Source organism: Cyanistes caeruleus, chromosome 2 (genome assembly GCF_971803275.1).
Source record: "Cyanistes caeruleus chromosome 2, bCyaCae1.hap1.1, whole genome shotgun sequence".
Taxonomy (NCBI): domain Eukaryota; kingdom Metazoa; phylum Chordata; class Aves; order Passeriformes; family Paridae; genus Cyanistes; species Cyanistes caeruleus.
The window spans coordinates 13137117-13148180 of record NC_141702.1 but is presented as its reverse complement, the minus strand read 5'-3'; the positions used below and the strand labels follow the sequence as shown (position 1 = coordinate 13148180).

Sequence of the window (11064 nt, the reverse complement as noted above, 5' to 3'; positions counted from 1 at the left end):
TTTAACCCCTCCAACCTTAAATTATCCAGATTTCAAGAGGAAATGATAAGTAGAAAAAGAGATAAAGAGAGGAAAAAGAGAGAGAAAAACAAGATATAGCTATGGCCTAGGATCCAGTGTGGTGTCTGCTGACATAATATCCGAGGAGAGTAGGGATGCAACCACGTGAGTGTCTATGCAGTGGTTTTTTATCTCTTCTGGCCTCCTGTGGGATGTGGAGCAGTGCACATCCCCCTGGCATGGAATTTGCCCTGCCTGCTCCCATGCACACACTTTGGTTGTTTTGAGCCAGTAATCATTTCTTCCAGTCTCTCACAGATGATGAGAAGAAAAAATTTCATTACAATATTATCCCATCACATGCTTTTGATATCTTTTTAATAGGGGCTCTTGGGACCATTATTTTATGGTGCTGCATTGAAAAATTTAATGGTGTCTTTTCCAGTTTTCATAACACCTGGAGATTTCTAAAATTCTGAGCCCATCCTCCTCATTCATGTTTATTTAAGCAAAACATCTTTCTTTTAAGTAAGCAGAACTCAGCATCAGCCATGAAGAAACATGTTTGAGTTGTTGTTTGTTGGGTTTTTTTTTTCCTATCCCCAATTTTTTTTTTTTTTTAGCAGAAGCATAACAATGTTTCCTCCACTGGGAAAAAAAACATCATTTACAATGATTGCTAGATAGAGCTTTGTTTTGTACCTCACAGTATTTTATTTTGGTAAAGTTGTCATGTCCAGTGCATAGCCAAACCCACAAATCTAGTCTGACCCGTCACTGAGGTTAATCAGATGCTCTTAGATAAGGACTGGGAATCATTGGAACCCTGTGATAGAATATGGCAAAGCCAGGGTTGCTGTCTCTATTTTGGGTCTCAACAAAGGCCATGTCAGGCTGTCAAAACAAAGACAAATGGGTAAGTAAGACACCGTGTAGCAGCCAAAACTAAATGAGCAAATCAACATCTTGGGCTACTTAAAACTGTTCTTTTCAGGGGTGGGATTATTTTCTACCTGCAATACACAGAGAAATCCTCAGAACAGCTCTCTGGACACTGCTGACTCCTTAGGCTGGTAGCAAAATGTGCACATGGGTTTCAGTCACTGCTTTTACACAGACAAGCTGCCCATCACAGCGGGCAGAGGATGGCTGGCTGGCTCCACAGAACAACCTTATTCATGGGTTCCCTGGACTACAAAAAAAATATATCAGTAAAACTCTTACACAGAAATCCCTCCACCTGATTCTTCTGTAAGTGGAAGGTTTTACATCTTATTTTGAAATGGAGAAGGTTAGAAATGGGTACATAACAAAGTTATGGTTTTTTTTCAAATCTTTAGTCATAACAATGGACAGATTACTGACCTTTAACTTTGAGTGTGCTATTTTCTTAATGCTCAGCTGGGTTTTTTTTCTGTTCCCATGTTCTTTTAAACAGCTACTATATAAAGAAATTATTTTAGAAGAAGAGAAAGTAATGACTTTGAAAGGCACCCTTCAAAACTGTTTCACTCCCACTGAATTCAGAAAGCATTTTTGTCCCAGAAGACCTGAACAGCGCTGTAGGCTGATGCAATTTGTTTTAAAGTTACTGAGTATCCAAAACAGTTCCTTGTCAAGAAGAGAGGGATTTACTCTCCTGTCTCTTTTTGCGCTGCGCACACAATAGAACCCTTTTCTCTTCACCTTTGATCCAACCTTTTGGGAGACTTTTTTTTTTTTCCTTCTTTTCTGCTGTGTGATTTATCTGACACCTCCCTCTGTGCTCTCCTCACACCACATACAAATCCAATACTGACAAGCCAGCACAGTTTAAATTATTCACGCTCCAGTGTACGTGAGCTGCAGTGCAACAATCAGCCGAGCAATCATTCCTTTCATTACTGTCTTCTGAACTTATTGACAAAAAATTGCAAGAAGACAAGAATTCTGTGTTGCTAACAAAAGCTTAAGTCTGAGTAAAATAATTTCCATATAAGCAAACAAACCGAAAAACCTTAGCAAGAATTGTAATAAATGTATGAACACATAAACAGACAAAAATTTAATATTAAGAGACTGCGTAGCAATTACTCAGAGGTATTTTGCCTACCTAATATGATACCATAATCACAAGAAAATCAAAATCTCTTTTGTTTTCTAACAAGTTTCAAGATCATCCAGGAAGATCATTTAATTGACTTCTGCTATACCTGTTTGTGTTTGGGGCTTTTTTCTGGAAAGCCATTGGCAAGGAAAACTCTGCTAATTGCTTCATGGTTACAGCTTGAAGTTAAAAGTATTGCAGACAATCATAAACAGTTATATTTAAAAGCTTTAAATATATAACTTTATATATAAACATATAACTTTTAAAAGCTGAAGTTTAGTCCTTTTACAAGAAATGTACAGTTTTAGAAGCTTCTCTCTGTTTCAGGATTACAAGGAAGTGGCAGTTGCTGATTGTCCTACCTTCAAAGTGTAAAATCACACACTGAGATCCTTGCAGGGCTCTTCTTCAATCTTATCTCTGACAGAGTGTTCAGCCCAGACAGACAGCAAAGGATAGTGTACTCTTAATGATTCCTTCTCCCTTTTCTAACCCAGCATTAGATCACTGTCAGGTCTCCTGCACAGTCTTTCAGAAGTAGAAGGGATAAAACTCATAAAAGTGTATACAAAATATTTTAAACTAACAAGTTATTCAAATATTATCATACAACATTTTCAGAATATAGGGATTCAGTTGGTGTGAAATTATACTGCTTTCAAGAACTTCCATTGACTGTTACTTCAGGAATCAGGAGGGAAGGGTGGGTACCCAGGAGGTTATTTTCAAGGAGTTTGACATGCTGTCTTTAAGAAAACAAAGATATTGACTATATGATTGCCTTTCATGTGAACAGAGCAAGATTTGTAAATGTTTCTATCCAGGTTTAGATTCCCTGCTAAATTCCATGCCAGGTAGAATGCCAGAAGTCTAATCTGAGTACTGCCCAAGTTTTCCCTGAAGACCAGATATCAAGTACCAGCCACAGGCCTGAAGAGTCTTTTATATATGGACACAGGGAAGCATGAATCACATTTTCTGGAGTCTGAGAGCACAAGCTAAGCTGCTGCACAGCCAAAGGGTTTATATTTTCCCAATAGATCTGAGCAGTTCTGACTGAGGCACTGTTTGGCAACAGAAGGATATAGTCCTGATCCATATGTGTGTAGTTAACAAATATGTCACTGGATTCTCTTGCTTGGACACAGATCAGTTCTCCCAGGAATGCCCCTCATGAGAATAGAGTTTGCTTCAAAAGAATCAGGTCACATACTAGAAGCTGTCTGGCCTTGAAAGCATGGAGCACCTCTTAACGTGGAAAAACTGCTTCTCTGCTGCAAAGAGCAAAGTTAGTTCCTTTCAACTTAGCTCTGTACTGCTGCCTGGGAAGCATAAGTTATTTCCAGCTGTGATAGATGCCAACAGTAGCTATTCTAAGTTGGTTCTGATATATTTCCCTGGGCCTAATTCTTTCCATTTCAGGCAAAGTAGGTGTTCTAAACCATCTGGTGAGAGAATCTGATAATGATGGTTTAAATTCTTCTCTTAGGCACCCACAAATTATAGTACAATTATCATAAAGTATTTATTGGCTGTGTTACCATCCACATTGCTCTGACCTGTCTCCAAGCTGACCATATCTGAAGAGCATTATTCCTTTGTAAACAAATGAGAGACAGTGAATAAATGGTGCTGCACTTGGGATGTGTCTTACCCATATTTCACTGTGACTGTTACCATCATGAATACCTTTCGGTTCTGCTAAAAAGAGAGTAGAATGCACATTTTCTAGAACCACTCAGGAAAGCATGGGAAATCATCCTTCTATCTTGCTTGGCTGAGAGATCTGTCAGTAGCCATGAGACCCATTTAGAAGATGCAATATCCCAGAAAACTGGATTATATTGCATAAGGGAAATAAGTGCAAACTAAGAAGATTCAGCACTATTTCCTTAATCTGGTCACAATTTCTTTACATAACTATCTGTGGAAAAGGAGTGTAAGATTGCTTTGGAAATTATTGTGTAGATGCTTGAGTCACTCCCTGACAGAAACAGCACACATGTATATAATCTCAGGATATTCTGCAAAAGAAAGTGAGAGAGGTAGGATGAATGTGTTGAGATGCCAAACAAGACATCTAAAAATGAAGTCCAAATAGTCATGTAAACTGTTTCTAATCTTTGCATTGCAAGAATTTACAAGATTACTGAGACCTTGTTAGATTGAGGCAGGTCCAGGGTTCACTTCCCCCTATTCATCTTAGACAACATTTTAGCTCTCCTCCTGTCTGTTTTAAAAATTGTCTTAAAAATTATTTTCAGAGATAACTAGGCTGGAGATTCTGTTTAACATAGGTGGAAAAAGAGCCAAGGCATAAATATTCCCACCTGTTAGAATCTTGAAATGCATAGGGCTCTCTACCTTTCACAGACATCCCTCAAAGGCATGCAAAAATTCAGTATTGTCCTGCAAAATTATCTGAAAATTATCTGATTTATCTGATGCAATTTACATTTATATTTACAGGCGAGATGAGCAAAACCTAAGAGTCTTATGTATCTTCCTTAAAGAGTAACAATTTTCACTCAAAGTCCCTTATAGCATTTTTATTTCCATGGCTACTTATTAACATAGGTCATTATTAAAATGTGATATTAAAATTAATTTAAGCAATGCAATTTTTTTCTATAGATATAAATACACAAGATCTGCTAGTAAAACAGTGGAGTACTATCCTAAACTGAATGAGTGACAATGCTGTAAGCCATCTATGCTAGCAGATCCAGTAGACTGGATCCTGTCTGAATCAAGCTTCCTTTGACTTCCATGGGCTTGTTACTGGGAAAACCTGGTTGTTGTACACAGACACACCCCTGAGAACCTGATGATTATTGATAAAAGAAGGGGAAAAGAGGAAGGCCTAAGATGACAACATACAAAATTCCTATGCCTGAAATCAATCTAAATAGCCAAAAAACTCAGCTCCAAAATGCCAGTCATCGTCACTAGAAAAAAAAAAAAAAAAAAAAATTAGTCAGCTTATCTTCTGAAAGTGACAGAAGTGAAAAAGTGCAACAGAGTAAATATCAAACACACCCCACAGAAAAAAATGTTCTATTCCAATGCTCTGTTGCTTGAAATAGTGGGTAACGTGGGATTTCTTAGCAGAACAAATTGTTTTAGTATAAACACAATTGAGCAGGTGGGTCAAATTACTATATTGGGCAGCTGAAGTACAGAAGACAATCTAATCTTAACTCTAGAAGAACAAACATGCCAATATGTTGAGTCAGCAGTGCTCGGGACTTGTGCTTGAATGGCAAGTTAAAACACATGGCAGAAATCTAGTCAATTTTGTTGGTACAAATCTTTACTAATATTTTAAGTCATGAAAAAAATCAAAATTACCTATGAAACACTTTTTTTTTTCTTATTGGAAATGTTTTGGGGTTTTTTTTTCTTATTTGTATAGCCTAGACACTGTGCTCTAAGAGCTCAGGAGTCATATTTTCAATTTTTCATTTTATGGTAACCTATTAATTTAATAATGGAAACTGAGATTCTGACACAGTCAGAAAAACACTGAATGATGAACAGCTCTACACAGAGACCTGTAACTTACAGCTTTGGCACCAACAGAGCTCCCCTGGATATCAGCAGAACCATATTGGTGTACAGCCACAGAACAGTTTGACGCTGCAGATTTAAGTGCAAAGATCACTGCAATAATTTTATAAGACAACTGGAACAGGGAAGGTAAAAAGTTTTAACCATTTCTGCAATACTAAAGAATATAACACCAAGACCTCCTCTTTTGTCCCCAGCTGTCACAACTTGGTTATGTCTCCATTCTGTGAAAGCCTCTTAGCCCCCTCCCCATCAATCTGGATGCATTTCAGCTGGGAACTTTGTTGAAGTCCTCTGCTAAACCCCTGTACTACACCTGGGAAATAATTTTGAGAGAGTTAGTCTGCCAAAGTGAAAAGCAGCGTAGGAATTATTGCAACAATCAAATAAGGAGCATAATCAACTGAGTTCTTGTGCCTACAGAAGAGGAATATTTCTGCAGTTCTACCCTGGCTAAGATCTGCAGATGATGCTATTGTAGCTCATATGGCAAATGAGCCTCCCATCATCTGTGCAGCAAAGCAAAGAGGAAACCAAACTACCATGTGGAGATGGTGAAGGAGGGAGAAAGGATGGGGCTGCCTCTTATGGAAAGGGAAAATGTTGATTCTGCTGAGCCATTACTGTCATTATTTGCTTCTGCTCTCCCATTTGGGAAGAACAGAAAAGCTCAGTCTGCATGTGAAATTTTCACTAATAGCTGAAGTCAAGGCTAAAAGCTTGTAGTAAGAGGTCAGCGGTTTTTTGGGGGACCTGAAACTGAAGAGCACCTTTGGAAACAAGTAAAACAGGAGCTGATAAGATGAGAGAGATCCTAAAAATGTAACAGAATAATGAAGGTGGGACAGACTTTAGGACTGAAGCGCTAAATTTTAGATTTTAGAAGTAATTATTTTAGATTTGGAGGGTTAAAGAAGCATTGAGAAGCAGTCAGAAATCTTGTTCAGAAAAAAGAGGAAAGAAAGTGTTCAGAAAAGTGAGGAAAGATCCTGTTTGTGTCTAAGAGCCCTTAAAATAATTAATTATATAAAATAACTCTCCCACAGTTTGGAATTTCTTCCTATGAGGACCTAGATGTGAGGAGAAAATAGAGTATCCCCAGAATTTTTCCTACCACTAATATTCTACACAGACAAATTGACCAGTCTGATAATTTCCATGCATTTAACACAGATGATAGAAGGTTCAGCCAGGGGCCTGGATGATATTTGGAGGACAAGAGCAAAACTATGTTTTTGTTACTCTGATATTCTGGTTCTTCTCTTCTGGTTTGGGGGGGCTGTGAAGGGCAGGGAGGGGAAGATTTTTAAAACAAAATAAAACAAACACATTATATTTCATGTTCTGAAGAAATAGAAGCATAGAAAGAGAAAAAAAAAAAAAAAAAAAAGGATTATTTTCATTGCTTTCAAATTTTTGTATATAAAAACATGGGAATAGTGAAACAGCCAAATCAATTTGAAATGCTTGGCTGCAAAAGTTATTTTCAAGCTGGATATACAAGAACCCAATCCCTAATCTCCTGACAAACTCTTTCCTGACATGGGCAAGAATATGCTTTCATCAATATAGAAAGCTTTCACTGAAATAGTTGAAAGAAAGATCTGGATCCAAGCAATAAAGGAGAATTGTAATGTGTACATTCAGTGCAGTCTTAGATGGGCTCCCACAAGTGCTCATGTGTATTCACATAAAAGCTGGATATTTTTATAACTAACTGTATGCTCAAATGAAGCTGCCTTTACACCTAGTTCACTGCCCAGATGGGATGAAATTATACAGCTTTTTCAGTAGAACTAACTCTACCTACAACCCAAACCAGGATGGTGTAATCCAGTTCTGGTCCCAAAGTAAATGTGTTAGAAGTGCAGGAATATGCCTACAGGCTAGTAAGCCACCTGAGAGACAGAATGCATTAACACTCTGCCCAGTCATGTCATGTCAGTGCATGCAGATTTATCTAAATGGTATCAGTGCCAGGTTTGTCCCACGCCCCAGTGCTGGGGAACTGACCTATGACTATCAGCACTTAACACTCTGAACAAACTCATAGGATTTTTCTTATCTAACTTGGGCACCTAAGAAATTGTTTTGGTCAGTGGTAATTCCCAAGGATGATTCAACACACATATTTAGGAGCCTAAGGTAATTAGTCTGAACTGTAACAGCTAATGCTTAGCTATCTAAATTAGATTAAACTCAGTATGTAACTGCAAATATCTTTTGAATGTAAAACAGTTTCTTGCCCTTATAATAGCTATACTTGCATCTGAAAAGCCAGTGCTTCTTCTTTCTGAAGGAATAATCACTTAGTAGTATATAATCACTCAGTACGTATTGCAATCAATTTTTAATGGGGGTGAATGAATTTATAGGAAAAAAGGAGAGCTTTAGAAGTATCCCATAGTACACACATAATACTATTTTCTAGAGTCATTCTCTTCAGGGTGAGAATCTGACTCAGGTCAGATAGTGCTTAGCCCCTCTAAGGAAGGCTGCCAAAATACCATGGTGTCAATTAAGGTGATTTTTACTGAGCATATTCTTTGGGAACTGCAGTTCATTTCCTCAAAACTGAAGTCAGGCTGGATAATCATCTTATTGCTCCATCAGAATGAAAGAACAATCTGTTAGGAATGGCCAAAGATATCTTTAAATTGGTGATCTACCAGTAAAATTGCAGTGAAAAGTCATTATGCAAATGGAGAGCAGAAATTTTTAACTACAGGCTTTGAAAATTAAGAACTGTGTGAGGAAAAGTTGTACATCTGTGGATGCCTAATAGTCTGAAACAAGGAATATCTGGCTTCTACAAGGCTGTCTGTCTACTTTTCAGGTGTCCTCAAAATTCAGCTCATGTTGCTGAAATCAGCTAAAAGAGGGTTCCACAGGGTAAAATAAGGACAGGCATTACTGAAAATACACATTAACCTATACTGATTGATCCCATCTGTTTAGGAGAAAAATGTTCTTCTGGTTTTGCATCCTTCACAGGAAAATATTGGCTTTGATTCCCCATCTTCTCTTGTATAAATAGTGTGTTCACGTAATATTCCAAATGTAACTATTTATAATGGTGACATGAATTAGGTAGAGAAATGTCAATGACTGCTGCTTCTAACCAAAAAGGAAAATTGCGTATCAAGTCCCTGTGACAAGCACTATCACAAATGGCACCTCCAGAAAAAAAGAGAGGATGTACTGAAGTAACTTTTTAGAGCTGTGCAGGGTAGATTAGACATGAAGTTCCCCTTAACATTAACAGAAATTACATGCTTTAGCTACCATAAATGCTGTTGCTGATTTCTGTGTTATAAAGCAAAAGACATTGATTTTCCACTAAAACATAAAGCTCCACAGTCAAAGAAGTAGATGCAGAATGTATTCCTATGTTGTCAACAGTCACAGATTGCGAGCACCAAAACAGTCACAGCTAAAGAGAAAGGAAAAACTAGCTTTTTCAAGCATGGCTGTAACACCTTTTACTCACAGTTTACTATCATTTACAATTTAGTTAGTGATGTAACTAAATTCTCAGCCTTCAAGTAACATCTAAGTCCTCATCAAGCCTTTTCAGTTCTTTAGATATAGATACAGAGTTAAACTGCAGGAACTAATCATATATCTGATAAATTAAAAAGGCTTTTTCATGAATAAGCAGCCTCTCAAATGAAGCCTGTTGGTTGAAAACAACCTAAAACATGCAGTACAGGTAGAAATCACTTTTAAAGGCCCTATTGCATAAAATGTATAATCTTACATTTCCCTTTTCAAATGCAATTTGTAACATTTTCATCACAGAGATAACTGAAGATGTAACAAAATTATCTATGCATTTAATTTTCTAAAAACTCCTGACTTCAACAATGTTATCCACAATTTTTATTGACAGGAATTTGAGCAAAATCTGCTTTCTCTGGGGAAGGTAGGAAGTCTGCCAGCGATATCTATGAACATGGATCAAGGTCTGCCACTTTAGCTCTGTGGCATTTACACTCACAATCATTTTCCTTTCTTCACTGGCAGTTTCTTGGGTTTGTGGACAGTTTTGGAACGCAGCTTTGGCTCCTGAAGATTAACTGTGACGCTGTGACTGACAGCTTCATTGATAACCTTGTAACCTAAAGTGAGGGAATGATGGGTGTGGCACAGTGACATGATATGCTCTCAGCAGCCTGTATTGATGCTTCTGCTGAAAAAGTGTACAAGTATATTTTTTGGTGCTATTGTTAGGTGGTGTCATTGTTTAGTTGTTATCTCTTCTTTTGTTCTGTAAAAAGGGTAACTGCAACATGTGTCCCAGGTAAATAAGCATTTTTGACATTCAAACAAAGAATAATTAGGAATAAATTGCAGTGTCTTGTGGGAGCTGACAATGGTCAAATAAGAGATTTTAAGCTTCAGGCATTAACTTGAGCCACTGTGAAACCAAGTCACACAACTTTCTCAGACCAGCCTGAGAAGTGTGGCCTGGAAAATCATAAAGGAGGAATCAAAACAGTCCTTGGGGAAAGAAAACAACCTTTGCAGGTGTTGTTTGGATCCTTGGTGTTTACTTGCAAGAAACAGTCAAGGGATGGTGCTCCCAATTGTCCAATGATGGTGATGTGTTGGTTTAATGACCAGTGAAAGTTTTACCTCTCAGACCCTCTCAGACCTATCTATAAAAGAAGATCTGGAATAATAAAACTTGCTCTCTTGTGCAACCCAGCTAGATAGCCTGTGTCATGCTTTTCTGTTCCTAATATAGCACAACAGTGTCTCACAAAACACTATTTTTTATGTTTTGGCTATTAGTTTTCTTTATTTGATGATTAATTTACCAACTTAAAATTGTGACACATGTGGAGTCAGAAATGTAGACTCAAGGATCTGTAGTTGATTCTTATCACTAATTTTGTGCTTTTAAACATAATCAGGTTCATAATATTACAAAGATGTCATGTAAGTTGTTCTGATATGCTCGTTTCTGGATTTATAAGCAAAACTATGGAAGAGTTAAGACTGCTCAGTGTATGCCCCTGAAATGTGCAAACCAAAATCAGGATGGCTCTGAATAGGCTCTTCCTGATGTACAACATGGAAACAGCAACAACAGACAAAAAAATCTAAAAAGGCTGTTATTGTTACTCATATTTAACAACAATTAACGAGAGTGGTGAGGCACTGGCACAGGTTTCCCAGAGAAGCTGTAGATGCCTCATTCCTGAAAGTGTTCAAGGAGGCCAAGCTGGATGGAGCCCTGAGTATCCTAGTCAAGTAGAATGGTCTCACAGCGAGGAGATTGGAATGAGATGATCATTAAGGTTCTTTTTGACCCAAACCATTCTACGATTAACTAAATAAAATTTTTTTCATTCCATTATTTTTTGTGGTTTTCCAATAATTCAGGTATGAGTCTTGCC

The 11064-nt window shown here is 37.6% G+C and overlaps 1 long non-coding RNA gene across 1 annotated transcript; it reads right to left on the bottom strand.

The window, feature by feature from the left end:
* Window positions 1-1592: 1592 nt before the first annotated feature.
* Window positions 1593-5855, bottom strand: LOC147654616 (uncharacterized). Its single transcript, XR_015282740.1, has 2 exons — window positions 5655-5855; window positions 1593-5037 (listed from the first exon to the last, which is right to left on the bottom strand). It is a non-coding gene; the product is annotated as an uncharacterized LOC147654616 (long non-coding RNA).
* Between the last annotated feature and the right edge of the window lie 5209 nt (window positions 5856-11064).